The following is a 17,571-nucleotide window of genomic DNA, read 5'->3' on the forward strand; positions in this document are numbered from 1 at the left end:
AGTTTTGAGGTGAAAGTATAGCATTTCGAGCTATGAACACTATTTAATCCTGTTACACATATCCTTAAGTCTTATTTGTAGGTTGCTAATGCTTGCTGTTGGTTATAGTTAACACTGCCGCGCCTTTGGTGGTTCAACCACCACTTTTCTTTGAAGTTAAACAAGTTTATTTGCACTGAGTACAATCGATTTTCCGCGTCCATAAAAGATTTTGATATTTTTCATGACACAGTGACAATTCTGAAAAAAAAACTAACCGCACATTTCTGTCTGTAAATAATAATAATATATTAGTTGATATTCATACAAACTATTTCTTCGTTATATTGTATCTATTATTGTTAGTAATCTGCTTAAAATCCATGTTAAATTTGTAGGTCGAACTGTATTTTGTATTTAAATTAATATCTTACAATGAGAGTGGTGTATGCACCAGTAACTGGCATTCATACCAGATTATAAACCTATAAGACCATAATTATTTTTAATGTTTTGTATGTAATGCTGTTGGTGTGTCAATAAATAAATAAATAAATGGCGTGACGCATTTTTTGGTACTTCTCTCAGAAAAGTTATTCTTATGCTTGTACTTTTTTGTGTAGGTTCATTTATTCAGATTAGTAGTGAATAACGAGGATTGTAAGCATATAAACTGTTTTCCACGCAAGAATTTTGAAAATATTGGCTTTGTAACATAGATGGCGGGCCGGCAGCCGTGAACTCATATCGCTCAAGGTCGCTGGCATTTAGTGTCGCCTTAACTATTAAAGGTCGGTCTGGCACCACTCTGAGATATAAGATAGGATCCGTGGTGCAAATACTTTTTCAAACAAGAACATACAAATACATACGCACTATTGTTTTGTATCTAGTACCTATTACTTATAAGGAGTTATACAGTCGTTTGTATTTGTTTACGTTGATTAAATACTTCAAAACTCCGCCGCTTAGGAATTAATTTGATATTTTTACAGCCAAATTAATGATTGAATCTATTAAGAAATAAAAATGGGTTTTAATGTAATAATTAGTTCCATTGAATCTGGTGATAAGCACCAGAAGCTAAGAATTTGAACTTACGCACACGCGTAAACTAAAAATGAAAGATTAAACCTATTAACAAAAAAAAAACAACTGTATTTTGCTATTTGATCTGTCAAAGCAATTATGTCAAATGCCGTTGGGCACTCGTATAAGAATCCTTTACAGATTGTAACCAGACAACCTCCAATACTTTTTTACTTTTAAAAAACTATTAATAAAGATAATTAGATCGCTATGATTGAAAAACGGACTGAAATGCATTTTTGTTTTAAAAAAAAATTAATAATAATTTGCATCACATCATTTTATATTTTGCTAATTTTCTTGCCAATATATTCAGAGTCATGCATATCATAAGGAACCAGGGCGGAGAGCCAGAGCCACAAAAGTGGATGAGTTAATGTAGTTTCAGCATTTAGTGATTCTATTTTTGAAGTTATACTTATTTTGGCGCGATGGAGAAAAATGATAAGAGTGAATTTTTACGATGCGCGCGCACACCGACACCTGAATTCTACATCTTGAAGTTAGTTCTAGGTGACATGAAATTCTAGTATTTATTTAGAACACGTGTTTCGTAACAGTACAATTAAACAGTGTGAATAAATAAATATTATATTGGTGTTTTTATTAAATCAATTTCATATACGACGGTGATAGTATTTACTAAAAATTTATTAGTATATCTATATATATTGAATATTAGTGATAAAACTGATTTGAATAAACTGTTTTTAGTGCATTTATAGGTTTGAGGTTAATTGTATGTACGGTATGTATAATTAATTTACATCGTTAGTAAAAAAAATTTACATTATTATCTAAAAATATTTTTTTTTTCGTTTTGTTTTATTTCTGGTATATTATTTTTTGTATAAATAAAAAAAAATATACTTGTTTATATTAAGCTTAAATGCTGAGTGTTTATACCATCTTAGATCTTAACTATTTGTTAAAATTTGATTTATTTTTCCATACGCCAAAGAAGTATAACTACTAACGTGTGTACATAAGTACACACACTCTTTTTTTACATTACATTAGATATTAATGTGTTTCTCTGACGTCATTCAAATTGCTAGTACTACACTAATACGCTTTGGCTCAACGCGGTCACGCATTACTGTGGTGAAAGACGAGATTATCAACTAAAATATAAAACTAAAACATGGGAAACATACTCAATTAATATGAACAATGAAACATAATACAAAATGAACGTAGAAGACACTTCATTTCTTATTTCATTTGCATTTTCCTGTAACAACAATAAATTATAAAGGTTATCAACCAATTTGTCCCTGTTTTCTGAGAATCTGCAAAACAAAATATTTGTGACAAAAATAACATCACGAAATAATGTTACACGAGTTGGCAGCATTGTATAAGGTCTCAAACCAAACAGATAACTGCTATTACTATGAAATTTGTTTTCTTGCGAACGAATTTGTGTTTTAAGCACCGCTTTCACAGATTAAAAAAAAGATTTATATTAAAATATCGAGACACTTTTACACATTTTTTTTTTATCTAAGTCGGATCTGCAATCAGTCGCAAGACTATAAGCGGATGAGTTGGGTGAGTATGACGTTTAGACGAAGAGACCAGTGTCTCATCTGCCTTCCTATAACACATTCTTCCTTTTCAGCCTTTTCATCGCTCTGGGACGGATTAGGAGGAGAGCATTAGCCAGGGTATTTGGGTGAACCGAGAGCCGATCAGCGTAATTCCTTTTGAATTTCTCAATTTCCGACTGAACACTGGGAACGCCAAGATATTGATGGATCTCGTCATTACTGGAAAACCATGGGGCACTTGTGATGGTACACAGGATGTTGTTTTGCACACGTTGAATGAGCATGATGTTGCTTTTGCTGGCAGAGGCCCACAGTGGAATTCCGTAGGTCCAGATGGGCTTCAATACAGCATTGTAGATTAGAAGCTTATAGTCAGTAGACAGGACAGAGTTTCTACCCATGAGCCTGTGAAGGTTTCGGAACCTACGATTAATTTCATCCCGTTTCTTCTTTATGTGAGAAATCCAGGTGAGTCTTCTGTCTAAGTAAAAGCCTAGGTATTTCACTTTCTCAGAATCTGGTAGAATATCAGAGCCAAGTTTGACAGGAGGGAAATTTCCCCTTCTTAACGTGAACGTGATGTGGTTCGATTTTTGAGCACTTGCCCGGATGCGCTATTTATTCATCCATGCATGGGTCTCGTCTAAAAGGTGTTGGAGCTTATTACTAGCCTGTGCTGGGTCATCGTTTGCAAGGTAGGCTACATCATCGGCATATGTTGCTACGGTGACGTCTTCAGATACCGGCAAGTCAAGAAGTAAATATATTGTACATTACGGGACCAAGTACTGAACCCTGTGGAACGCCTGCTTCAATTTTTCGTAGCGTAGATCTGACATCTCTCTGTTCCACTTGGAAATCCTGTCTTCGAGGTAGGACTTGATGATGAGGTAGAAAGAGTGTGGGATTTTGTCTTTAACTTTGCACAATAGCCCTTTGTGCCAGATTTTACACAAATTATCTTGTCTCAACCTTGGCATAGCATGTACACTTACACTTAAACATCTTAAATACTTATAAACTATCCACTTTATAAATAATCCATGACTCGGAAGCAAACATACATTTTCAAAATATAAATGTTTGCACCGGGATTCTTTTCTTTCTTTCTTCTTCTGCCTTTAGCTAAGTAGGCAGGGTCACTAACCACTGAGTTATATGGGTCGTCATTAGTATCAAAAATTTCATAGACGTCGCTTCATTAAGCTGTACCGCATTAATCACAAGGAATTCGTCATATTTTCGTCATCGAATCCCATCACGGCTGCAGTCTTTACATCTGAGGCGTTCATCCAAATAAAATCAAATCAAAATCACTTTATTCATGTAGGGTCAAGGAAATGACACCTATGAATACCTCAAAAGATATCTTTTCCTTCTATATTAGCCGCCAATTCTGAGAGGGTTGAGCTTTAATGAGAAGAAGTGGCAAGAAACTCATTGCCACTCTTTTAAATCGACATTTACAGCTTCATCTTTTGACAAATCATTTCTACCACAAAGTTATGCAACAAAAATACTTAAGCGTCAAATACTCAATGCCTTGATACTCAATGTGAACATTTAATAGTGGAAATAATTACTACCAGATCAATACCATCTAGTAATCCCTCGAAAACTCATTTTATTTCTAGGAAATTGCTCTTAGAAAGTAAAAAAACCTATAAGTTGAACATCTTCGTGATGATTAATGGGAGAAATGGGAAGAGGCAGTGCGTTGGAGACAGAGGACTTGCCGGTGATAACTACGTAGGTGCTAGTATAGACTATATAATATTATACACTTGACTACACGACCTCTTGTTAATTTTCATGAAAAATTTTAATTTAACCAAAACAGACAAAAGTTCTATAAAATACTTTTTGGATTCAGTATTGTACGTAGAACACACAGCAAGTATAATTAAAATAAAAATTCAATGCAAAATACTTAGTAACGATTTCATTACAATTATGCTATCAGATAGACTGTTGTAAAAATAACTAATCCCAATTAAGTATATAAAATAACTTTCATCTCTTAATAAAATAACTTTTCAGACGGTCTGTTATGATACACTTAGGGTGAACTCTCGAGACTAGATACTATTTATTGTGTGTATGTCCTAAAAGTACACGTCAAACCAAAACGGGACAATAGGACAGATGATAAACATCATCAGAAAAATCGACAAAAAAATAATGAAGGCATTAAGCAAAAAAAGCAGATTACCTCCATTTTTTTGGTGATTGTGGTTCATGTTGGTTATTTTTGTTTGTCGAATATTTTGTAACAAGTTGCCATTACCCAAAATAATATACCTTTAATCAAAATACAAAATAATGACATAATTGCACCAAATAACACTTTTAGCCGAATAATTAATTCAACATTATCAAAATATCTCGACTTTGACAAAAATTGTAGGTAGAGTGCCTTGGCAAGTGCCATCAAAAGTTGGCGCCTTTAATCAGGATTACAAAATGGAACAAAACTTGTTGGGATAATACTAAAAAGGTGCGGTGAAAAAAATAAACAATGTATATAGGTATTAAAAACTTTAAATATTTTTAAAAATATTTTAACAATTTAAATATTTAGCCTCTATAGCATTCGAATTTCTTGTAATAAATAATAAATTTTTCATATTATATCACTGACGACTGAACAAATAGACGAAACAAGGAAATGAAATTCCGTTTCTCATTTAACCCGAATTAAAAGTAAATATCGCTGGATATTGCTCAAGGGCTTCAGAGACTTACACGCTACCAAAATTTCAGTTAATTTAATATTACTGATAACATCTGACCAAATATGTATCAGTTAAGCGACAGGAATCCATAAGTTTAACGAAATCAAGAATGTTTTTGATATATCCGGTATTCTTTACAATGCCTAGTCAATTTATAGACTATAGAATGCCAGAAATGTTCAATCGATGCATGAAACATTCATTGTAGTTCCCAAAGAACCTTCTTTAGTAAACTAAAAAAAAGTCAGACTTTAAAAACGATCCAATTATTTTTTACAGGAACCGGGGAACAGTTGACTGGTACCGACTGTACCCGAACGGGCACCGATAGACAATCCCCAAAATAACGCGCTCAAGCCGGCTAATAAAGTTCCAATATAACTTCATAAATAACGTGACTACACCCGTAAACCAACGCTAACATTAACCTTATCACATCGGACGGTGCCCGCAGGCACTTGAAATTACAAACACACAGAGTTCGGCAGAGCCGCACGGCACTCTTTTACCCTTATTACGTGTACAAGATGGTTTATTTTCCTACGCAATTATGAACGAGTGAAGTCCGATACACATTTCGATCCGTTACTGTTCAAGGCCACCAATATTCGACGTCATAGCTTTACGGACACAGCATTTTTGTGTTCACTTGTTCCCGGGCGGTGCAGGGAGCGGTCGTTATCAAGACTTTGCACGAAGATTATTCTTCGTGGAGATTTTGGTTTTATTTTATAATGAACATATAATGTTCATTAAAAAACATAAAAGAAAATAAATAAAACAAGTAATTAACGTTGAAAATCAACATTTATTTTAAAATATACCTATTTTTACACTTATTGTCGAATGAAAAGTCTGTGTGAAATAAAATAAAAACACAATATGAATAATTTATACATGGTCTTATAGCTTGTTTCAATAGCTTTCAGTGACAGTCACTCAAATCACCCTAGTTATAAGCATTTTATTACTACACGTAAAATAATACGCACGGGGAGAACGCTGCGCGAGCGCCGAACTAATGCGAACATTTTGCGGCGGAGAGCGCCGATGTGGAAAGGTTTGGATCGAACTTCGCAGTTATCTTGCGCCGCGCGCTGATCTGTGTGAAACAAAATTCCTTTTTTGTTTCGACATATGAATCCTCTTGAACAAAATAATAATGGTTTTAATATTCAACATAATTTATAAAAGCATGAAACCTTAAAGGGGAGTCTAGTCTCTGAATATTTAAACTTGAGCACTCGTAGTTGGGGTCACGTTAGCTGATGTATTATTTAGGCTTCGTGAGTTACTTCAACTCCATAATAATATGTAGGGACTGCTGTTTTCCCTTTCAAGCGTGGACCACAATACGGTTTAGCTACTTTTGCTCTGCCTGTTTATCTTTGACGCGTTTCTCTTACAAATTTACATCTAATTATACCTTTACTCGTACGAGTATTAATATCAAAACCTGAAATATAAAATTGAGTATACTTATTTCATTTATTAATGTAACGCGAACGAGCTAATTTGGTTATCATATAAATTACAATATTATATCTTCCCCATGGTGTATCAATAAATATTATTACTATCTTATGTAATTTATCTATGCAACTAAGTTTAACAAAATATTATTGTTCGTTAACCATACCTACTATTTTACACGTTACTAATAATAATTAAAGAACTTACAAACTGTGGTGTTTTGGTAATGCTAAAACACAGACATGAATTATCTGTGTGCTAATATTACAAGAATCCGAGTCACAAAAATAATAACTAGCGACACCTGTTGGCAAGTGAAAACTCACTCGAACGTAGTGTTTAAATTCTCTTTGACTCGGTCAAGTATCTCGAAGAACATGGTTTGCGTTTAGATGGTGTATATAATTAGTCCGATAATATTAAGAATTGCGTGCAGATATAATATATGTACTTGACAAAAATTTTAATTTTCAGTTTAAACTCAATAGAAGCATGCAACCAATATCAAAGATAATATAATAGTATAAGTAATACATAATATGTACAAGCTAATATCATCAAAAGTATACTAGAGCTCCAGTACTTGGCATATAAGTTGATGAACCAACGAGGGTAACGTTTTTGAAATGAAATTTTATTTGCAGGAAACATTGTACTTAAGATCTTAACATAATATTATTAATAATCCAATATGTTTCGTCAAATGACATGCAAAGTATGTTACAAAATTGTCTAAACACTACTGTTATACCGAAACATGTCGGATTTCACAATGCTATCATAAACATTTATAAAATTAAAATTTTAAGATATTATAATATGAGACGTAAATAACTTAATAATTCATTTAGTACCTATGTATAATATAAACAAATTTCATAAAAGTATATTAATTTACATATATTATTATCAAATAGACTAGTTCATTTTGTATTGAAAAATTCATTTAAACTATAGAAGCACTTATTTATTAACCACTGATGTAGTCTTCTCTTAAAAACTTTGAAAGGTAAATCTTTAAATTCATTGGGCAATTTATTATATATTTTCACAGACATGCTGTAACAATTTCTACTAAAAGATGCAGTTCTACAGAAGGGCATTATAAGTTTAATTGGATACCTTGTCTTTAAAACCTTCTGGCTTTTTTTTGTATAGAAATCACACATATGTTTTTGAACAAATAGGCTTATCTCATAAATGTATAGGCATGGCAGCGATAGAATTTTCAATATTTTTAATAGCGGTCGACAAGAATCTAGGGGGCCGGCTCCACAAACCGACCTGATACACTTTTTCTGTCCAATAAATAAATGCCTTATGCTCACCGAGTTGCCCCATATGACCAATCCATATCTTAAAGCTGAAACCACGAATGCATGATATGCCATTAGCGCTGTTTTTTCATCTATTGTTTTTGATACGCGTTTCAGGACAAATACATGTTGGTTAATTTTTTTGCTAATTTTGTCAACATGTGATTTGAAGGACAAGTTGCTGTCTAAAGTAATACTAAGAAAATTGACAAGTTGTGCTTCTTTAATATTCTCATTATGATATTTAACATTAATATCTTTTCCTTTCCCATTCTTATTATAATACTGCATATACATTGTTTTTTTATATTTACAGTCAGGTTATTTTTAGTAAGCCATAAAATTGTGTCCTTTATTGTTTTATTATTTCTATTTCTATATCATATGTCAATTCAATGTTACATTTAATTACTCATCAGCAAAAAGTGTACAGTTATAAGTAGTAATTCTAGGTAAGTCGTTTATGTACATTATGAATAGAAGTGGACAAAATATACTTCCTTGTGGTACACCCTTTGTTTTAAGTCTAAGTTCTGATGGATAAGGTATTACTTCTTGTTTATTATTTAATTTAGCAATTTCAACGTATTGAGTGCGGTTTGAAAGATAACTTTTAAACCAGTCATTTGCTAGACCTCGAATACCATATTGAGCGCATTTATCTAATAGTTTTTCATGACAAACATTGTCAAAAGCTTTGCTTATATCAAAAAATACTGGCATGGCAGTTATTATGAAGCAAGCGAAGGCCTTCAATCGTGGAGGTATGGCACAAGGGGCTTCACTCTACATTTCCATCATTTGGGCTTCCCGAGAGTTTATGCAAGTGGACAGCATGCAGGTTATGGTCAACAGATATTGCTCGATCCTGAAAACCGTGAACGCTGGAGTTTCTCCAGGCTATATTATGCTATATCCTACGCTGGTTCTTGCCTCCAGCCTGCATTGTTACGTTTCTTGTATCGAGTCCTCTCTGAGGAGATTAAATGAATCTTGCCACCAGAAGACTCAACTATCACAACTACAAAAAGGTATTTGTCGTATCACCGCTCTTCAACAATACTCCTCTAATGCCTCGCCTAGTATCGGAATACTGGGTTTCTAAATCTCAAGCGATTGCCAATCCGATCCAAAGATTTCAAAGAAACTATGGGTTATCAACAACATCATCACAACGCAGAGCTCTACGTTGCACGAGCATTGCTCATTAGGGCACTTTAGCATTAGGTCGGGAATCCTGTACTCTGTGTACAGCTCAATCAGTTGATGCTGCGTATAGTTGAGGAGTTTTCGTTGCATCGCCTACGGCACATATCACGGGGTGTGACGTTTCTCCACAGACGTTGTGTCGAAAACTATGCCTTTTGATAATAATTGCGGAAATAAATACGTTAGCACCGGGTTCAACTTCAGACGGAAAACATAAAGAGTTGAGCTTTAAGGCAAAGAGAGAACCCTTCTTTGCTTTCTTCTTTGCTAAATGGGCTACGAAGCTATTCTCCGTGCACAGCGCTGGTAGGGAAGGCTGGCTAAAGTGACCTACAGCAGCTTTCGCCACTACCCAGACTTGCATGTTCCGGACTAGTAAGTCGAAAGCTGCTCAGCAATTTTGACAACATGTATAAATTTCACTCGGTGAACCACCAGAAGAAGTGCAAAGGAGTGAAACGTCCGCGTGTGGAGAACACACACGGATGGAGGCATGGCTATATTTCTTGTTTACAACTTTGCATTTTAGATTCTTTCTGTGTTGATATACCTAACTGCCTAAGCTTGAAAAATTTGATTACATTATCAAGCTCGAATCGCCAATTTGAGATAGCGATAGAATATTTAAATTAGCCGTTATAGATAGTCAGTTGTGAGGAGTATCACTGCAGATCAGTTGGTACCGTAAGGGTCGAAATTCAAACCGAAACTCACAGCCGCAAAACTCTTGGGTTTGTTTTGGTGTTGCAAATCAAACTTAAACGTGATAATATTGCATCATCAATGAACATGAGCCCTCGTTTTCATAATATTATATTCATTACATGCACAAGTTATCTTATTATAATATATAAAAGACTGAACCTACGTCTACATTTTCGCATCGCCTGTTATTGACAGCTGAAACAACATTTCCATTTTCAATGTTTGCTTTTCATTTAACGAACACGATCCAATTAAAAGAACCCTCCATTAAATTGACCTTCCGAATCTATTTTCCAGTTTTGCACTTGAACTTTGAGATCTCTACAAACTAAATAATCATGTTTGTAATGAAATTTTTCATGTTTGTATTTTTAATAAAACTTTTGATGAATTTTAAGACGGGAAAATAGTTTACTTTGTAGAACGTATATTATATACAAACGTATTTTATAATCAAATCAAATCAAAATCACTTTATTCATGTAGGTCACAGAAATTACACTTATGAATGTCAAAAAAATATTTTTCTTATTGAATCTACCGCTACTTCGTAAAGGTTGAGCTAAAGAGAAGAAGTAGCAAGAAACTCATAATCATAATAATATAATCGTTAATAAAATGCTCGATTAATACCTTTATTTATTCACGGTGTGTATGGATGATGCATCTACTGTAGTACTCAGCAACCCTTGTGTTTTTATTTACTAATTTAAATTTATTTATTAACTATTTACTTCACATGCTGATGATTAAAATAATTTGTAAAAAGCTGCTGTAAATGTTGATTTAAAAGAGTTGCAATGATTTTCTTGCTACTTCTTCTCATTTAAGCTCATCATTTTCCGAAGAGGTACTCCTCGCGTACATCCTTTTCCTGGACCTAAATGAATATAGTGATCCTGATTTGATTATACGTATATTATTTGGCGGCGTCATGGAGCAATTGATCTGTGTCTGGTGAGGGGAGCGATGGCTGGTCCGGAGACGGAAGAACAGACGTTGCTTGGCGTGGCATCGCGAGCTCTGCTCTTATTAGTAAACCATGTTTTGTTTGATAATTTTTTCTTTAAAATTGTTTTACTTATTAATACAATATTCATAGTATAATATATATAAATATCCAGGCGACCGAGCCTTGATAGATTTTTAAGAATGTACAAAACTAAAAAAAAACTAATAGGACATCTGGATTCGAACCGTCTTCTGCTTTCCGGATCATCAAATGTCCCATCTGAGCTATTATTGTCTTGTGTGTAGTGGCTAAATTTACCTTTGTATTGTGATGTTATTGTAGCTGTTTCTCACGCATAAAACTACATTTTTTAAATTGATACCTCCATCGATTTATCGCCTCCGAAAGCCCTGTATACTAAATTTTCTGAAAATCGTTGGAACCGTTTCCGAGATTCAGATATTATATATATACAAGAACTGCTCGTTTAAAGATTTAACATAACACCGAACATCTTATGTAAAATAAGTTGTTACATAGGAAGACAGTTTGTCATATAAGTATACGAAATAAAACAAAAATAATAACGACTTGAAAATTTTGAAATTATCCAAATTAATTTAAAGCACACTCTCAAACTCATAAAACTTTAACCAACAGTTCTAATTGTGACCGTAGAGTGAGAATTTTGAAAGTTTGGTCATTATGATGAAAATCTCGGAGTTATGGTGAATAAATTTATTCCGTTTTGTATTTTTGTTACTATTTTACTAATTTACTTTTATGTTTTTAAACTGTATTTATAAATGACGAAAAACCCAGTCGAGGTGGTGCGGACTTCCGTCACTATAGTCAGGCCTGTCTCTCTCCCCGTGTAGGTATCGAAATCAAAAGTACGTGCGGCGGCCTCTACACAGAGGCTATCCAGTAAGGGCTCACGATCGAGCAGTGACGCACGCGCGAGCTTTGTTCGTCACCTATTTCACCGGTCTGACGGATCATTTCACGGAGCTTCCTAAAGACGCTGAAACTATATAAATTATGGTGATTTTTTTTTAATAGAATAGGAGGACAAACGAGCGTACGGGTCACCTGGTATTAAGTGATCACCGCCGCCCACATTATCTTGCAACACCAGAGGAATCACAAGAGCGTTGCCGGCGCTTTTTTTGAAGGTTATGATTATAATGAAATTACCAGTCATGATAGTTACCTATTTATTTCCTATACTAAATAGGTTTGACCATGTACGTTACGTTCCACGTGGTGAAACAATGTAATGGTTCCAACGCGTACTATCTGCAACAAATGTAGGTTTTGACAACGAAAGAATATTGATTTAAAATTATGACCCTACCCTAATATAAATAATATTAGAAAAAACTAAGATATCTTTATAAGTTGACCTTATACTAGGTAGTTTTAGGTAAAGAAGACAACCCTAATGTAGTCAGAAGAGGTAAGAGTCACTCGATAGAAAGAGAGGCAACATCTAGGTGAATAAAAATGTAGGTTAATATTGCTGTGCGATCTGAATTACACCTTGTTGTATGGCCGCAAGAGTCTTTATTTCTTTAATTAATTTAATTTAGGAGTGAGACTTCTGTACTTGTACTATTACAATATATTCTTTGCTATAGTTCGTCAAAAATAGGCAGTTGTCAGTCTTTGTGCTTGGGATTTATTCGTAGTACTGGTTGTTATCACAAACCTGAGGATTTATTTAATTTTTTAAATAGTTATTTTCACATTGCCTGCCCTCTTATATGTGTCATATTGTGTCAAAACGACTGGGCATTATGCATGCATATAGACAGTGTAAAAAAAAGTAAAATAATATAGTTATATAGCATAATAATATATCATATTATGCCATAGCATATAGTATATATATTGTAATATTTCAGAAATGCCGATAAGAAAAGGTGCCACCCATGGAACCGATCTTATGATGAAATCGGACGCAAGTCATCCGAACTCCATATTACATGGGGCACACTAAAAGTTTTGCACTTCTAGCTAATCGGAACTATTTGAATTTCGAATATTATATTTTTTGAAACGTTGCAACCTTCTCAGTAATAGAAGAAACAAATGGCGGGATATCATTTGTCAATTGTTTTTTTATCACACATCAAAGTTCTATGTACCCAACGAATGGAATTAAGTCGATAAGATTTTAAAACGATGATTTTATATGATTTTAAAAGTTCTCTCTGTCAGCAAGACTGTGCCGGTCGTCTTCAAAATGCTTTTGGGAGAGAAGCACCTTGCTTGAGCACCGTGAGGCGCTGGTTTTCTGAAATTGAGAGAGGTCGGGTTTCTTTACATGACTAAATTTTTATATTATATAAAAAATTGACTGGGTGTTCCTTATCGATTCTTTTCCCCATGTTAAAGCCCCTTTACGAACAGATGTAGCTTCATGACGTTTACCAAGTGTTGTTGCATTAAGGCGAAGAGTAAGCAGAAAACACGCAAACATGGTGTTTTTAGACAAGTTTTGTGGTGAAAGTATAGCATTTCGAGCTATGAACACTAATTAATCCTGTTAGACATATCCTTATGTCTTATTTGTAGGTTGCTAATGCTTGCTGTTGGTTATAGCTAACACTGCCGAGCCTTTTTGAACTACCACATTTCTTTGAAATTAAACAAATTTTATGGCATGGTGTGACGCATTTTTTTGGTACTTCTCTCAGAAAAGTTATTCTTATAGCTTGTACTTTTTGTGTAGGTTCATTTATTCAGATTAGTAGTGAATAACGAGGATTGTAAGCATATAAACTGTTTTCCACGCAAGAATTTTGAAAATATTGACTTTGTTACATAGATGGCGGGCCAGCAGCCGTGAACTCATATCGCTCAAGGTCACTGGCATTTAGTGTCGCCTTAAGTTATGTTATCGTCACCCCCTGTGGTAAATAAATATATTTATATTTCTTAAAGTAACATATGGTTATGTTTATTTATGTGTAATCTTGATTTATGTTCCTTTAACTTGATCCTAAATCAATTACTGTATTAGTAAAATATCAACATTAATATCTTTAATAGTGATAATTCCGCAAGTATTTTATTATTAATAATTAATTACAAAAAATGAAGCGTAATTCAATATTTTTGTAAATGATAACTTGTAATTTCACTAGATACGGCGACCTTCAGACCGAAACATATTAATCGAAACACAGTATTGCTTACAAATTACTGTTTCACAGCAGAAATAGGTGCCGTTGTGGTGGTACCCATAATCTAGCTGGCATCCTGTGCAAAGGAGCCTCCCATTGGTGCAAGCTACTTTAGTATATGCATACGTCAGAATGAGTTGTCCAGGCGCATTATACTCAGATTTGTCTGGACATAGGAGAGCTGGTATGTACCTTTGTCAGAGAATAAATGTACCTACTAGCTTTTTTTAAAGTAACCATGTCTTATCGATCTGATACTGTCTATAATAAGTCAAGAATCCTAGATCTTGTATTGAGCAACGTACCTGTTAGTAATATGTAAGGTTATTTTATGTCATATTGATCCATTTCATCCGCCAGTTCTCCATCAAACTTATGAGAGAGAAACTGCCGTTTAGATACATTTCAACCATTGTTGCTCAACTTAATAAAGTAGAATGAAACAATTATAGTAATTTACTGGTGGATCAAATGCTAGATATTTCCTATGAAACCTGTATGCACGCCATCTAGACAATGAGGTGGTAACTACGAGAACAGTACGACTACTACGAGTACGATTCAAGAAACTACAATAAAACCACACTGCAGGCGGGGAGCGGGCTCACTCCTCTCCCTCCTTGACCAAACCCGAAACCCATCTTATATTTATATATTATTATATATAGACTATGTATACATATCTATGTATTTATTTACCTTAGTTTTAAGTTACTTTTAAGTTCTAGTCATTAGTCTTAAGTTAGGAAGTGATAGCAAATAGCCAGGTTTTCCCAGTTTCCTGGATTTTCCCCCACAAACCATATGTATTAGTTTTTTAAGCATAATAAAGTTTTATCCCTCAACACGTAGATAGGGTTGTAGAAATAAGTTTTCTGATACCTGCATATATAAGGCTTAATTGTAAATTACTTTAATAAGTAGATTATAACTAATTTTGTATATATAATTATATATAAATTTGGATTGATTTGATTTTTATTTTTGTAGCGGGCTCACTCTCTTCAAGAAATCAAAGCACAAACACAGATTAAATACCTAGAAATAAATTATCAAGCATTTTTCTAACTTTTATAAAATAAATATTTGTACAGTTCAAATAAATTATTCATTGAAGTCAAAGACAGGCAGATCCCTAACAGCGTCAACAGTAGGGATATTATAAAAATAGGTACCTACTTGAAAAATTAGTTTCTAAAAATGAACAATCTGAACACGAAGAAAATATTCACTCAGATTCCGCTATTTTGCCTCGAATCCATTGTGATAGACAAAAGTGGGGACGAATGTCGCGGTAAAATGGTGTTCAAGTGGGACGATCAAAATAGTCTGCATGCATATTGCAAACTTGTATATTATATTATTATCTACATTGGCTATTTCTATCAACAAAACTCTCAATAATTGATATGTAGTCGTCTTTATTTCATTTTAATTTCTTGATCTAAAATTAAACTAATTAAATGAAATGAAATTATTTGAAATGAACTGAAATTATTTATTTTGCTTTGGAATAGGGTATGTCCAGATCTTAAATATTACAATGTGTCCTCTATCCAGCTTAAATTAAAAGCATGCAAAAACTTAACACTTATTTAGATATTCATTAATACTTTGAAAAATGTTGAAGCAGCCATTTAGAGTCTTTGGTATTTTATTTGACAGTATTTTCAAGTCCTCATGCAATTTGTTATATAATTTTATACACATGCGCGGTGAATGTTCTTTTTATACGCTTTATATTAGCTTCACCTGTATGTTTGTAACCGACTTCTTTGGGCGCCATTTTGACCCACTTTAAACGGCTAGATTTCGTTCAAACTTTGTAGATTTATCGAGGACCGATGACATTACACTAATTTGATAAAATTATTAAATTTATCAATTTGCAAAATATGATTTTGTTAATTTATATAATTTTCATCTATAGTCGATAAGGCAGGAATTGATGTTAAAGTACTTAATAGTTTTAAAAATACGCTTTTATAGAAAATTTAACTAAAAAATGAAAAATAAATAATTGTTAAAAAAAACTTAAAAGCATATGGGGTACTTTTTAAGATATTATTAAAATAATAATTCTTCTACACCCCACACTTTTTTTTTACAATAAGATATATTTTTTTTACACTATTTTCAATTTAAATTTATTTTCTATTTTTTAGTTGAATTTTATATAAAGCGTGCTTTTTAGTTTTTTTTTAACTATTATTTTCTAATATAACATTCGGTAGCGAAAGTTGTACTTATATTAATAACTCCTCTACCAAAAAAGCTTAGATCATTTACGGCCGTTCACAATATTCAGTCTATCTCTAACTTGAGATAAAAATCGTAACTATCGTTGACTTTTCTGTCCCATTAAACTTATCGACGGTAATTCACCTTATCCGTGCACTCTGTCTGTCAATGGGACAACGTATAGCTTACCAGCGATTTAAAGTTTGTATGGAAATTGCAATTCACTAGTCCCAATATAAGGCGATAAGGATAACTTATCGGGTATATTAGGATAGCTTCAGATTATTGACAGCTAATTACTGACATTAGAAGGTAGTAATTTATCTCTATCTGTAGATAGTATATTGGGAACGGCCGTTATACGTATAGATAGACTGTGACAGCTGTGAAAACGTCGAAAAAATTGAGGTTGACAGTTCACCTCTATCTTGAGCAATGGACGAACACTAACACAAAGTGACACACAAATCGCGAGTGTAAGACGTAGCTTGTCACGCACACTAAGGTTATAAACAAGTGACGATTCCTTGTGAAAAATGGACGTAGTTCCTGAAAAACGTTCCAAGCCACAAACATCACATTTTAAGGGATTCGTGTTTAAAGTTTAATAAATATAAGTGTATTCCATACATGTGGGTTGGTCTACTAAGTCATGATGTCATTTAAAGAGTGACAGTAGGGCTGCCATTTTTTGTCAGTCCGTTAATATGAATCACGTGACCAGTGTTGTATTCATAACTCAATTTCGATATGATTGTGGTTTGGAACGTTTTTCTGGAATTACGTCCAAATAGAAAAATTAAGTGGTCGCGGACAGCGACAAAGAACTTTACCATTAACTCTTCGTGGTTAGTGTAAAACATGGAAATTAAGTAGTGATAGCGTAACAAAATTCGCATTTATAATTTTAGATTTCGGACGGAATGGCCAGAGTACTGTACTGGGTACTTCAGTTATTTTCACAGCATCATGACGTACGGTATTTTATTGTGGGGTCATGCTGCTAACATTGATATACTGTTTGCTCTGCAAAAGAGAGCTGTTCGTGCTATATATCAGCTTGGTTAAATACAGTCTCTCAAAAAAAATTTAAAGAAATAAATATTATGACTGCTCATTGTCAGTACA

This window comes from Leptidea sinapis, chromosome 42, assembly GCF_905404315.1.
Source record: "Leptidea sinapis chromosome 42, ilLepSina1.1, whole genome shotgun sequence".
Lineage (NCBI taxonomy): Eukaryota > Metazoa > Arthropoda > Insecta > Lepidoptera > Pieridae > Leptidea > Leptidea sinapis.